Below are 15,613 nucleotides of genomic sequence, written 5' to 3'. Positions count from 1 at the left end.
TAAGCATTTAGCAAATATTGTCCCGCATAATCCTTACGCTAATAAAGAGTTTGACTCCATGTTTTGATATTCTACTGCAAACACCTTTAAATTTCATTCCTCCCTCTTCCCCTTCTGCCCCACGTTTGTGCAAGTTGATAAGAAAGCCAGGGTGCTCCTGCCTTGGTCACTGGTGGGAAGTTCAATCCAAATGTGGTAAACTTCACCTCAGCTCCATCCTGAATAAAAACCCCAAGCCAGTTTCTTTTCTCTGCTCTCTCATGCCCTTTTTGGACCTGCTTGGGAGCTGCCCTGTTTTCCACAGGAAGAATCATTATATGAGTAATAAAAGTCTTCATATTCTTTTGCTATGTGTGTGCCATGATCAGTCTCAACATTGAAACTAAATTTTCGGTGTGTGGGAGGAGATTTCCTGGATCTGCAGAGTGATTACAATAATAACTGGGTAAAAAAATTTACTATTTCCACTTTACAGAACAGTAAACTGAAATATGGAACAGTTAAATTACTTGCCTTTAAAGAGTCTGAGCCTTAGGGCTTGAATTTGGCTATAATTGCAGGTCTGCCAATTAATTGTAGATCTGATATTGACATTTAAAAATTTTATTTATATAATAATACATTTTTCCTCATAAAATAAACCTCAGCTTAACTCATTCTGAATTAACCAAGCTAAAATCAAGGAAGAGGCAACATTTTTCAAAGAAAACAGTATGAAAATCAACCTGTGTCAAACATAAAAACAACTCAGTTAACTACAATTCTGAACTTACGCAGGCCACTGTATTTGTTAGCAATATAAATAAAACAAAACAAAAAAAGATTAATCCTCTTTCCCCCAGAAATCTCAAATCTTACATATTAAAAAAATGCCATCTTTTTCCACCAATAAAAACTATATGTAAAAAGTTACAACTCTACAAAAGGATGAAATAGCTGTGGCAAAATATCTCAAAAAATGATAAAGAGAAAGATAAGCTTTCTAATCAATAGGAATCAAATAAAATATAAAAGAATGTCATATAGGTATTAAAAAAGAGAAGTAGAAATACATGGGTAGAGAGCAGAAAACAACCTTTGGTAAATAAGCAGAATTGAAAGTGCAGGGTCAAGGATAAACTATAAGCAGGCATCGGTGAGATGGGCACATCTATGTCCAGTACTACAGACAAAATGAGAAAAGACTTTATAGATAAGAATCTAGTGTGGTCCTAGATAGAAGGCTCTGTGGCATCACTTAGAAAGGTACTATATAAAAACAAGAGTGGATCAAAGTGAGGTTACAAAGAAGGATTTTTTTTTTTTACTGAAACTTATTTGACATGTAACACGTAAATTTAAGGTATACAACATGTTAATTTGATACATTTATATATTATAATATGATTGCCATTGTAGCAATAATTAGCACCTCATTACATAACTATCATTTCTTTTTAGTGGTTGGTATAATTAATTTCTAGTTTCTTAGCAAGTTTGACGATTATAACACAAGATTGTTGTCTATATTTAACTATACTGTGCATTAGATCTTTATGGTTTGTTTACTACTCTTTGCAAGTTTATACTCTTAAACAACATCTGTCCTATCCCCCATCCCCTGGTAACCACAATTTTATTCTCTGTTTTTATGAGTTTGGCTTTTTTAGATTCCACATATAAGTGATACCATACAGTAGTTGTCTCTCTCTATCTGATTTATTTCACTCAGCATAGTGTGCTCAAGTTCCATCCATGTTGTTGCCAATGGCAGGGTGTCTTTCTTTCTCATGGTTGAATAATATTCCATATATACTACATCTTCTTTATCTACTCATTCTTTGATATGCACTTAGACTGTTTCCCTATTAGTGCTGAAATAAACATGGGAGTGCATATATCTCTCTGATATCCTGTTTTCATGTCCTTTGAATATATACCCAGATGTGGAATTACTATATTGTACAGTAGTTCTATTTTTAATTGTTTGATGAATCTCCCTATTGTTTTCCATAGTGGCTGAACCAATTGACATGCTCACCAACAGTGTATAAGGTTCACTTTTATCCACATTCTCACCAACACTTGTTATCTCTTGTCTTACTGGGATAGCCATTCTAATAATATCTCATTGTGGTTTTGATTTGCATTCCCTCAATCATTGGTGATGTTGATTATCTTTTCCTGAACCTGTTGGTCAGTTGGCTCTATTCTTTGGAAAAAATGTCTATTGAGTTCCTCTGTTTGTTTCTTTGTTAATGGGTTGTAAGAGCTCTTTTTATGTTTTGGATATTAACCCTTATTTGGTATACGGTTTGCTAAAATTTCTCTCATTCTGTAGGTTGCCTTTTTATTTATTTATTTATTTGCTATGCAGAAGCTTTCATGTTTCATTAATCACAGTTGTTGATTTTTGCTTTTGTTGTTTGTTGCCATATCCAAAAAATCATTGATCATTGCCAAGAGCAAAGTCAAGTGATTTCTTCCCTATATTTTTGAACTAGGAGTTTCATGGTAGCAGGTCTTATGTTTAATTTTTTAATCTATTTCAAGATAATTCTTAATTGGTGCAAGAGAAGAGTCCAATTTCATTGTTCTGCATGTATTTATGCAATTTTCTCAACAGCATTTGTTGTAGAGACTATTCTTTCCCCTTTGGGTGTCTTGGTTTCCTTGTCAAATATTAGTTGGTTGTATATGTGGGGGTTTAATCCATGCTTTCTGTTCTATTCCTTTGGTCTATGTGTCTATTTTTATGCCTGCACCATGCTGTTTTCATCACTATCATTTTGTAGTACACTTTGAATTCAGGAAGTGTAATACATCTGGCTTTGTACTTCTTCCTCAGGATTGCTTTGGCTATTTGGATCTTTTGTGCTTCCACACAAATTTTAAGATTTTTTTGCATTTATGTGACAAATGCCGTTGGAATTTTGGTGAGGATTGTGTTGTATCTATAGATGGCTTTGGGAATTGTTAATATAACTATTAAATATTTAAATATGTTTAAATCCAAAATTTTGTATTTGAGAATGATATTAAAACTGCAGTCTCTGTATAGTGTAGCACCTGTCCTATTAGTCATTTTCAACATGGAAAAGAAACTGTAGACTGGGAGAAGTGAAAGCAGTGTTCTCCTGGGGCAAAGAGTGAAGTGGCTGACAGTAGAAGCAGACTAGGCAGATCTTGCAATTTACCAGAAGGATCATATGCAGCCAGAAAGGAAAGTAGAAGAGTGAATTCTTACCAGGGTTGAAAGGAAAATAAATTATCAATTCACAATTATGTAATGCTAAGACTAGAAAGAAAATTCTCCTTTCTAGTAGTAATAAAAAATATAGACAGATGAATATAGCAATATAAATACAGGAGATACTTTTGATCTGGATATAGAGTCCTGAGTCATTAGGGTACAGATGTTATTACCTTGTGAAGGGAAGAGGTTGACTAGGGAATGATATTAGAATAGAAGATTAATAAAGACTGAACCTTAATCCCTCAAATATGTATAGGAAGAGGTTCCAGCTAGAGACCAAGAATCATCAACCCGTGAGGTAGGAAGAGAACAAAGAAGATGGTTGTTTGCAAGGAGTGTATGATCCACAGTGCCAAAAATCCTAAGGAGCAGAATAAAGAGATAACTGAGAATTGACCATTGAGAGATATAGGGACTAATACATTAGTCTGGCTAGAGCTTATTGCCTAGTACAAAAAATTCCTCTTAGACATTGGCTGAAAATCCCATACATTTCAATTTTTAAGTTTATAATATCAAATTGTTAATCCATTAATAATTTAAACTTTTCTCAATCCTAAAATATTCTTCAAGAAAATTTTTTAAGATAGACTGCCAGTCTCCTTTTTGAGTTTCTCAAGATAAGAATTTAAAAAGACTACTATGTGTGATATTTGCTCACAATGTCAATATTTACCTGAATGTACACAGTTATAAATAATTTTAGAGTCTCTAAAATGAAAGGGCCCCTACATGTATACAATACAGTATATAATATGTAAAGCTAGAAAAATGAAAACATCAAAATTGACACTTACATAGAATTAAAATATGCTGCAACTACCTAAATCATCCAGTGCTGTGACCAGTCTGATTTTCTTCCTCTTTTGAATTAATTATTGCTTTGAAATATAGTAAAAATTATAGCCCATTCTTTGAAGGAAATGAGAAAGCCACCAGCAAAATAATTTTATCAGATAAACAGTTATAATGGAGTTTCTTTTTCATTCTTCATGAATAAACTCAGATATTAAAATACAAATTTTTAATTATAATTAGTGGGTTTTTACACTGAATATCTTCACAGACTTCATAAGTACCAAATTCTATTTTTTCTTTTTCTTTTTTTCCAACTTTATTGAGATATAATTGACATATAGCATTGTGTAAGTTTAAGGTGTACATGGTGTTGATTTGATATATTTATATATCAATTACCAACATAGCATTAGCTAACACCTCCATCCTGTCACATAATTAGCATTTCTTTTTGTGATGAGAATATTTAAGGTCTACTCTCTCATCAGCCTTCAAGTATATAATACAGGGTTATTAGCTGTAATCACCACACTGTATTATCCCCAGAACTTAATCTTATAACTAGAAGTTTGTATACTTTGACCAGTATCATTGACCCTGCAGCCCCTGGTAACTACCTCTCTACTCTTCTATTTCTCTGCTTTTCTAGATTCCACATATAAGTGATATTATATAGTCTGTCTGACTTATTTCACTTAGCATAAGGCCCTCAAGTGCCATCCAAGTTGGCACAAATGGTAGGATTTCCTTCCTTATTCTCATGATTGAATAATATTTCTCTGTGTGTATGTGTGTATGTATGTGTGTGTTATATCTATTTATGCACACTTACGTTGTTCCCATATCTAGGCTATTGTGAACGATACTGCAATGAACACAAGAACACACAGATACCTCTTTGATATCCTGCCTTTATTTCCTTTAGGTACCCAGAAATGGGATGTTGGATCATATGGTAGCTCTACTGTTAATTTCTTGAGGAGCCTCCATACTGTTTTCCATAGTAGCTATGCCAATTTACATTCCCACCAACAGTGCACAAGGATTCCCTTTTTTCCACACCTTTGCCAATACTTGTTATCTCTTGTCTTTTGGATGACAGCCATTCTGACAGGTGTGAAATGATATCACATTGTGGTTTTGATTTGCATTCCCTGATGGTTAGTGATGTCAAACACCTTTTCATATACCTGTTTGCCATTTCTATGTCTTCTTTGGAAAATTGTCTGTTCAGTTTCTCTGCCCATTTTTATTTGTTTTTTTGTTTGTTTTGCTATTTAGTTGTGTGAATTCTTTATATATTTTGGATATTAACCCCTTATCAGATATATAACTTGAAATTTTTTTTTTCTTTTCATTTTGTAGACTGTTTATTTTGGTGTCCAGAAGCTTTTTGGTTTTAGTCTCACTTACTAATTTTTGCTTTTGTTGCTTGTGATAAATATCAAATTCTTAATTTTTAGACTGAAAAATTATTTGATAGTTAATAGACTTGAAACATGTAGTGATCAATTTTTGTGGTCTTTGAAGTAAAAATAACAAAGGAAAGCACAATTATAATGGAAATTCTTCTTTTTAATAATTCACTAAGTGAATATACTTTTAAATTTATAGGAAAATTTTTCCTTTCTTTTCTTTCTCTTTTTCTAGATTAAGAGTTCTTTGAGGGCAAGAGAGTATGTTAGGCAATGCCAAATCTTGAACTATTACAGAGCAAGATAGTTAAAATTAAAAAAATAAAAAGATGGTAGATCAGCTACTCTGGAAAGCAAGTCTGAGATGTATATACAGGAAGATAACTAGGGAGTGCTCATATAATCAACACCTGCCACAAAGATTAAAGCTGAAATGTAAGGCCTTCTCAAAAAAGGCCTCAGTCTATCCTACAAGGAGCTCTATAGTTAATATGGACACTTCAAATTTATTCATCATTTGGGTATGGGACCTGGGTCTTTATATCCAATATTGACTTGATATGGGTTACAGGCTGCCCTTAGAAAGGAGGAATGATTTTGGGTGAAGCAACTTTTCACAGTTAAGGGAAAGTTGTGGAAAGGGATTCAGGTAAGAGCTGTAAACCACCAAAATCCCAGCAGCCAGGGTAATGAGTGCTTCTGTGCTGAAGGAGCTACCTGGGTCACTCGCCGAGACATCTACTACAATCCATTTCTTAAGGCACATAGATACACTTGAGTCATATAATATGGAGATTGCTTTTTCGGATTCTGTCGTGCCTTGTTTCCTGGGATGAAGTTGTAAGAGGAAGGTTAGTTTGATAAATTACAACCCCTGATTCTCCAGCTTATCCTGATGGCATAACTGTATATCATCACCATCTCCTCTCCCATCCATTCTAGATTCTCTATATAATCAACTAGCACCTGATTAAGGTAGCAGAAAACTGCATCCTTCTTGGACGGTGAGGGTGGGGGATTACTACGTTTTTCCATTCACAGTTAAAATTGGTCAGGGGGGTACCAAATGACAACAAGGTGAATCGACTGTCTTTCCAACCTATTCTTCTCTACTGTCTTCATTATGCAACAAAAGTCTTACCCGCTCCTGATAATCAGGGTCAATTTACCCCTGCCAGGATTGACTCCTTTCCTTGCCTGTTAGACTGTAATCATAAGTACAATGTGATTGGGAGGTTACCATAACTGGAGGCTTAATTGGAATATTGCTGTGTTACCTAATGAAAGTATACCTTCTCTGGGGCACAGGATCATTAAACCCAAGGAGACCAGAGTAACAGAGATGGAAAGCACACATTTTCTAAGTAGATTACTAAGAGTCAAGGTAAACAGAGCCACTGCTAATTTCACTTCTTGATTTTCAAACTAGTGTAATTTACCAATTGGAGACACCTCACAATATAATGGCAATTGGTTTATGGTGTCTAGAAGAATTACTCCTTATCATCACTGGGAATTATCTTCAAGATGACACTTCAACTGTATCTTCAACAGGCCCTTCCATTACTCTATCAAACTTGCAGCTTCAGGGTGGCATGATATGCAATAGGACTGGTGGATCCTATAGTTAAGTGCTCACTCCTGCCATGTATCCTTTGATCTTATGTTTGTCCCTCAGTCTGATGGAATATCAGCAGATCAAATACACTGTATTACTTAAATAACACTGCTACTCTAACAAGCAGAAAAGGAAACTCCATACAAGAATATGGGTCTATCCTAGTGATGATAAAATGCTTCCCTTTTCAGGATGAAAGGAGTCCAGTGTAATAAGCTTGTCACCAGATGGCTTCCTAGTTTCTTCAGTAAATGGTGCTATATCAGGAGCGGAGGGTTTGTCTCTGTTGCTGTGAGATTAAGCAATAGAAGGAAGGCAGCAAAATCTACATAGTCTCCACCTTTGCCAGGGTAGCAACTGTTGTGCCAAAACTGGGATGGCCATGAAAGTGACTTGTTGACATCAACTGTCTAAGTTATTCTGGATACTTCGTTGTTTAGTACTCTTTCTCTAATGCATGCTTTTTAGTAGATGTTAACCTCCAGTAAAAAAGTTTTCAGACTTAGAACCACTCCTATCCATCCTTGAACACACCTATTCTCAGATCTCCATGTCTCTAATCTTCCATTCCTTCTCCTCCTAGACTTCTTTTTAAATAGCCAAATAAGTTGCCATTTGTATTAGTTTTTTGGGGCTGCTGTAATACTACAGACTGAGTGGCTTAAACAACAGAAATTTATTTTCTCACTGTTCTCATAGTCCAAGATCAAAGTGTTGGTAGGTTGAATTTCTCCTGAGGCATCTTTCCTTGGCTTGCAGATGGCCGCCTTCTTGCTGTGTCCTCACATGACCTTTTCTCTGTGTGCCCATCTCTGTTGTCTCTTCCTCTTCTTATAAGGATGTAAGTCATATCAGATTAGGACCCTACTGTAAAGGCCTCATTTTAACTAAATGACATTTTTACAGACTTCAGCTCCAAATATGGTTACATTCTGAGGTACTGGGGATTGAAATTTCAACAAGTGCATTTTGGGAGGACAGAATTCAGCCCATAACACCAGTGCCCATGATATTATGTACAGTCTATTGACAGGCTACTTTTCTATCCACACAAAGTGGATAACCACGTGTAAAATATAAATTTTTTCCCCTCAGGACATTTATTCACCAGTCTCTTTTAGGCCACCCTTAAAGGGTGCTTTAGCACAGCCATTAACCAATTTCAGTTTGCACTCACAGGTCAACTTGAACCAAACCTTGAACCTACCTTGAACCAAACTTGGACTTTTACCTCCTTTATCAGCTGTCCATGTGGCATTCTTGTGGCCATAGATGTGAGATGAGGAAGGGGCTGAGTTAAAACACTTGTGGATGACTTGGGAATCTGGGCCATCTGTACATGCAGCTTACATTTACCTTCTGGCTTTGCTTGTTCCTGATCCCAGATGTGTGAGCCATCTTATGATGGATTGCTCTTAGGTCCACCCAAACTTATGATTTGGTGGGTCTGACATCACCGGGTTCATGATGAGCAGTTACGGCCACATAGTCACTTGACGTTCCGTGGTCAGAGAATTATTCCTAACAAGTTCATCCAAAGTCATTTATCTGTCATATTGCTCTTAGCCAATGCAATTTTCTGTTTTCTTGTGCTTCATTATGTCTGTGACTATTCCTCTAAACACAGACATCATTTGAACAAGTGTGCTTCCTTGGGGTTAATTCACCTTTTAAAACACACTGGAAGAGGCCATGACTTATTTCCTTTTGCTTTTCCAGAAATGATTTATAATGTGATTCATACTGCTTTAAAAACAAAAGTAATGATATGTTTTCCTAAGGTTTCTTTCTAATTTGTTGAGTCATGTCTGTCATGATTTTGTTTTATGATTGATTTACTAGTTATATTATGAGAAAATGGCAAGGATCCTCTTAAATTATTAAGTCACAAATAAACTCATAACTCTTGGCATGATTGCAAGCCTAAATCAACCTCAGGTTGATTTATTAGACTATGAAGCTAAGAATCCTTGTATGAAGAAATAAACTGAACAGCTGCTTGGTGTTGACTTACAACATTGTTGTAAATAGCTGAATAGATGTTGGCCACTTGGGAGATTAGGATTTAATCTTTAACAGGAAATTCCAGTGCATGTGTTCCTTCGGGACAAGTCAACAGCTGTAAAATATGAAAGGTAGAGTACCTCCCATGGATAAATAGTTCTGATAAGAAGCATTTATCCTACTTAAGACTTTGAGAATTTGAATGTATTTACTTGGTTATGCTGCATCGGGGTCTGTCTCAAGCAGGGGACTGAAAGTTCAGATCAGCTGAGTTATGGAGGAGGGCTAGATAAAAACTGCCAGCAACAACAACAAGAAGATCTGATTAAATTCTATTATCAAAGAAAGATGCTTAAAATAAAGCAAAGTGCATTTCATACTGGAATAAAAGTCATTTTCACTCTTTCAGTAAAGAGTACTTTGTCATGGAGGATAAACACGCTCTCGACCTGACCAGAGGTAACTGTTCCCTGGATGTTCATAACCAGGCGGCAGCATCTGCATACCGTCTAACCACATTTCCCGGTACCTTTAAAAGTTTGTGTCTAATTAAAAAAGAAAAAAAAAGTAGGATAAATCAGTTAAATTGTAATTTGGAATAGTAAAATTAGAAGCAAGAAAGAGAAAGAGGTACCTTAGATTTGGGAAACCATGTTCCCAATTATGGTGAATTCATTTCAAAAGTGTTAAATTTAGAAAGTTATAATCAAGTTAAGACCATTTCAGAATACACATTTCCATCACTGTAAAGATATAATTACTTATTCTCACATTACAATTTCCTTTTGCAAAGCAATAGCTGCAAAGGAACATGATTTTCACTATCTACCTTTTCTTACCTAAGTTTAGAGTTCTTCTCAAAGTTGGCAAGGAAAAATGTTAAAGGAAAGGGACCAGCTGCAGCCCTGTAAATACATGGAGTATAGGCCAGTTATATGGGAAAAAAATTGTGGAAAACTATCGGTAGGCACTGCCACTGATGTTCAACAAAGGAAAAAAAAAAGACAGTAAATATCTTTAGCAGAATCTATTAATGGTTCTAGCTTTCATCATTTTGTGTATAATGTAAACCTGGATATAAGTGATATTTAGTATTCAAAAATCAACTGACTGGTTTATGCATAGAAGGAGAGATTGTTACAAAAAAATCTTAAAAATATAAAATGTTTAGTTTCAGTTTCCCTGATGGACACAAGAGTTGACGATATATTTCTAGGATTTTTTTTTCTTTTTTTTTTTTTTTGGTACGCGGGCCTCTCACTGTTGTGGCCTCTCCCGTTGCGGAGCACAGGCTCCAGACGCGCAGGCTCAGTGACCATGGCTCACCGGCCTAGCCGCTCCGCGGCATGTGGGATCTTCCCGGATCGGGGCACGAACCCGCGTCCCCTGCATCAGCAGGCGGACCCTCAACCACTGTGCCACCAGGGAAGCCCTCTAGGATTTTTAATACAGATTATTTAATTTTGTTCTTTTTACTTATAATTGTATGCTTTTCTAAGAGACATCTAATGTATATTCAGTGATTTGATTCCATTAGCAGGTCTTATTACTTCCAATATCCACTTAATTATATTAAGTGTATAAGACATATGCATTTAACTATTTTCATCACTGTAACTTTTATAACATTTTATAAAATAAGAGGAATTTAAACATTTTAAATAATTATGGAAATTATTATGTAGACAAGAGGCTATGATTATGAAAATAAAGTGATCTGTCCTACAGTACCACATATAACAGCTAAACTCATTTGCTGATCAGTTGAGATAGAGATGTCTGAATTCACCTGGTGGATTGATGTCCTTAGTGTATAATGAAGGGAAGTGGGAGTTTTCAAAAGATAGTAACTTGAAACCTAAATAACAATGGGAATCTCTAACTCATTTTCTTAGGGGAGAATTCACCAGGTTTAAGAAAGTAAAAATAAATCAACTAAATAGCACCTAGTATAACTATTATAAGCAAAATTCTCCAACATAAAAAAGGAGATTGACTTCTATGCACATATTTGATGAATATTGCAGGAAACAGAAGAAATTTGAACCATAATATACTTCAACATATTTATACTTTCAAGATTTTTTTAATGGATTCAGACTAAAAAATAAAAGCAATTTAGAAGAGTTAATTCAGGAATTATTAACAGTTATTGACAATGCCATTGGAGATGTTTAAACATGATTTTAAACAGTAAAAGACTAAACTATCTTTTGCCAAAAAAAAATTTTAATTTCTAGTGATGTTCTTTGCCTTAAAGTCAATCTGGTCTATATCAATGTAGCTGTGACATTTTAGTATTTTTTTGTTGAATCATAAGACTCTTACAGAAAAGTATAATCAATGTAGATGAAGATCTCAATAAATTACTTCAAAATATACATACTTACCAGATCAAGATATCCAACATTGCCAGCACCTCAGAAGTCCACATAAAGCTCCTCCTGATTATTACTTTCCTTTTCTTCCAAGGGCAATCACTGTCCTGACTTCTAATACCAAACTTTAGTTTTGCCTGTTTTTAAACTCTATATAAATTTAATCATACCAAATGCATAATTCTGTGTTATGCTCTTATTCATTTTAACTGTAGTTTGTCCATTTCAAGTATTTTATAGTATTTCATCCTATACTAAAATTTCTTTTTTCTACCTATTATGGACACTTAGTTGTATCAGTTTTGGAACTCTGACAAATAATATTGTTATGAACATTATTGTAGTTCTTTTGGTGCCCATATGCAGTTTTTTCTGTTATATATTTACCTAGAAATAGAGTTGTCAGATAAAAAACACTATACCCAGTTAAACGTAAATTTCATATAAGCAACAAAAATACTTTAGTATATGTATGCACCAAATATTGCATGCATGCACTTACACTAAAAAAGGTTACTCAGTGTTTATCTGAAATTCACATTTAGCCAGGTGTGACATATCTTTCTTTGCTAAGTTTGGCAATCCTACATAGAAATAAAAATAAAGCAAAAATAAAAAATAACCTTCTTTCTAGTCAAGAAAGTATTCTACTATGTTATCTTTTAGCTTTTTTTGTTAAGTCTTTCACTTTTGCATATATGTATATCCTCTTGGATTAGAATTCTGTTTGTATTGTGAAGTTTAACTTGTGGATTTCCATTTTTTTTTTCCAAATGGCAATCCAATTATATTAAAACAATTTATAGGAAAAACATTTTTTTCTCCACTATGATCCCACCTTGGGTTTCATCAAAATTGATTAAAATATGTGGGGATATTAAATGAGCTGACATTAAATCTACAGATCAATTTGGGAAGAAATGATTGCTTCAATGTATTCAGTATTCAAACTTTGAACTTGGTATACCTGTCCATTCATTTAGGTCTTTACTTTTTCTAAATATATGTTAGTCTAGATCTAGAACATATTTTCTTAGGTTTATTCCTAACCATTTGATACTTCATTGCTATTTAGGTAGTTAACAGCTTTTTGAACATTTCCATGATTAGTATGGAGCTATCTACCATTATATACTACTCTTTCCCTGTACTTTTTAAAAAAAATTATTTATTTATTTATTTATTTTATTTTTGGCTGCACTGGGTCTTCGTTGCTGCGTGTAGGCTTCCTCTAGTTGCGGTGAGTGGGGCCACTCTTCGTTGCGGTGTGCAGGCTTCTCATTGTGGTGGTTTCTCTTGCTGTGGAACACAGGCTCTAGGCACGTGGGCTTCAGTAGTTGTGGCATGTGGGCTCAGTAGTTGTGGCTCGTGGGATCTAGAGCACAGGTTCAGTAGTTGTGGCGCACAGGCTTAGTTGCTCCGTGGCATGTGGGATCTTCCCAGGCCAAGGATCGAACCCATGTCCCCTGCATTGGCAGGCAGATTCTTAACCACTGTGCCACCAGGGAAGTCCCCCATGTACTTTTAACAGTTGTGATTTTTGTGATTAATTTATAAAGTTATTCCCTGTCACTTGACTGTAAGATCTATTAAGGCAAGAATCATGAATAGCTTATTAATCATGATATCCATGTGCCTAACTCAATGTATGGCACATAGTAGGCAGTCAATAAATATTTGTTGCAATCACTGGAGGAAGTGTCTAACCCCTATGATTTGACAATTAGTCCTTGGTTCCCTTTACATAGACTATTTGGCTGGTACGCATGCTTCAGAAGCACAAATACCAACCTTGACCACGTGCTTAGTAATCTTCTAACAATTTCCTTATGCTGGAAAAATTTGGGACTAGTTAATTTGAATTTAGGAGATGAGGAAGAGAAAGGAAATAATTATCTCCATGACTAGATAAGGGAAAATTGGTAAAATAGTCTTTCAATTTTGTTACCAAATATTTAAAATACAGGGTTGTATGGATCCAGAAAAATTACTTAGGTTTGTTCTGCATTATCAGAATCCAGAATAAAGGATGGATTCATTTCATAGACTTGGTCAGACCCTTGTAGCATTTAGTTAAGAAATCCAGATTTCATGAGGGACAGTAGTCGGAATACTTTCAAACAAAACAAACAGGATAGGAAACCTCTAAAGAAACCACATTTGAAAGTTTTTTGAATCAAATAAGGGATTGTTATACCTATTCTCAAATGTCTTATGAGCTGATAGGAACATTTGCCTTACTCTGTGGTGCTCCATAGAGCAACAAGGACAAAGGATTAAACATGACAGAGGATCAGCAATTGGTTAGATATATGACAAACATTCTTATATTTAGATTTGCCCAAAGATGAAAATGTCTTATCACTCTATCAAAGATGAATTGTTTCTCCCTGGCCAGAGCACACCCTCCATTTGTGAGCATCTCTATCATCCTTCCAATTATTGGTCTTCCTCCACTGAAAGCAGTTAGAAAGGCATAATACTACTGTTAAGTCTCCTTAGTAACTGTCATCCTTTAAGGAACAATCAGCCAAAGATCAATTATTTTTATAATATGAAAAAGTTATGCAATTTTCTATTCTAATATATAAAGAATACTTAATATATATTCTACCATATAGCCTAGGCATGCATCTTCTTTTAAGGAGGTTATGGTTCATGAAAAAAAATAATAACCAGCAGTGTGGTAGATACATGAACCAAAGGAAAATAGACATATGGACTAAAAAGATATTTTCTTGTTTCTAAAGAGATTAATTAGTCTCTTCCTTTTTATTTTTCTTTGAATAAAATGATGATGTGGCCTAAGTTACATTGTAAAGTAATTTTTAATTTTTAAATATAGGGCAACAATAATAACTGCTTCTAGTGTTGCCTACCCTGCCACTTTCTTTTTATTTGCAGGCATAAAATCATACATCAGTAGCCTTGTGAGTAAATGCAGATACAAGTAATGTAATGCACTATTTTAATTTAAATGCAAAATATTTATTGTTCTTACATAAAGTCAATAACACCCATACTGGTGAAAAAGGGCCTCTGATCCAAATCAATTTTTTAAATTACATAGAAATTTATTATTGCTCATAACTTTATATTTCTCTACATACTATGTAAATCTTTAAAAAACAATAGCAAATCCAACTGGACTTTGTAGATCTTTGAATTTTTAATGCACCTTTATATGCCATCTTTCTTCCAAGTTGGAAAAATAATTCCTTTAAATGTTCCCTACTGGAGGGTTTCTACAGGCGTGTGCTCTGTTTGTGATGTTTCTGTTTGGCTGAAGACTTCCCTAAGCCATTGAAAGGGTTTTGGTGCTCTGGCCTGGCATTGGGCCCAAGCCTCGGAAGTGACAGGGCCGAGTTCAGGAAATTGGACCACCAGACATCTCCCTGCCCCATGTAATATCAATCAGCAAGAGCTCTCCAAGAGATCTCCGTCTCAACCCTAAGACCTAGCTCCAAGCAACGGCCAACAAACTCCAGTGCTGGATGCCCCATGCCAAACAACTAGCAAGACAGTAACACTACCATACCCATTAGCAGAGAGGCTGCCTAAAATCATACTAACTTCGCATACACCCCAAAACACACCACCAGATGCAGCCCTGCCCACCCAAAAGACAAGACCCAGACACACACACCAGAACACAGGCACTGGTACCTTCCACAAGAAAGCCTACACAACCCAATGAACCAACCTCACCCACTGGGGGCAGGCACCAAAAACAGTGGGTCATACGAACCTACAGCCTGTGAACAGGAGACCCCAAACACAGTAAGTTAAGCAAAATGAGAAGACAGAGAAATATGCAGCAGAAGAAGGAGCAAGGTAAAACCCCACTGCCAAACAAACGAAGAGGAAATAAGCAGTCTACCTGAAAAAGAATTCAGAGAAATGATAATAAAGGTGATCCAAAACCTTGGAAATAGAATGGAAAAAAACAAGAAAAGATTAACAAGGACCAAGAAGAACTAAACAGCAAACAAACTGATGAACAGCACAATAAATGAAATTTAAAATTCTCTAGAAGGAATTGATAGAAGAGTAACTGAGGCAGAAGAATGGCTAAGTGACCTGGAAGATAAAATAGTGGAAATAACTACTGCAGAGCAGAATAAAGAAAAAAGAAAGAAAAGAATTGAGGGCAGTCTCAGAGACC

The sequence above is a fragment of the Grampus griseus genome, assembly GCF_964374135.1.
Source record: "Grampus griseus genome assembly, chromosome: 3".
NCBI lineage: Eukaryota > Metazoa > Chordata > Mammalia > Artiodactyla > Delphinidae > Grampus > Grampus griseus.
This window is presented reverse-complemented; position numbering follows the sequence as displayed.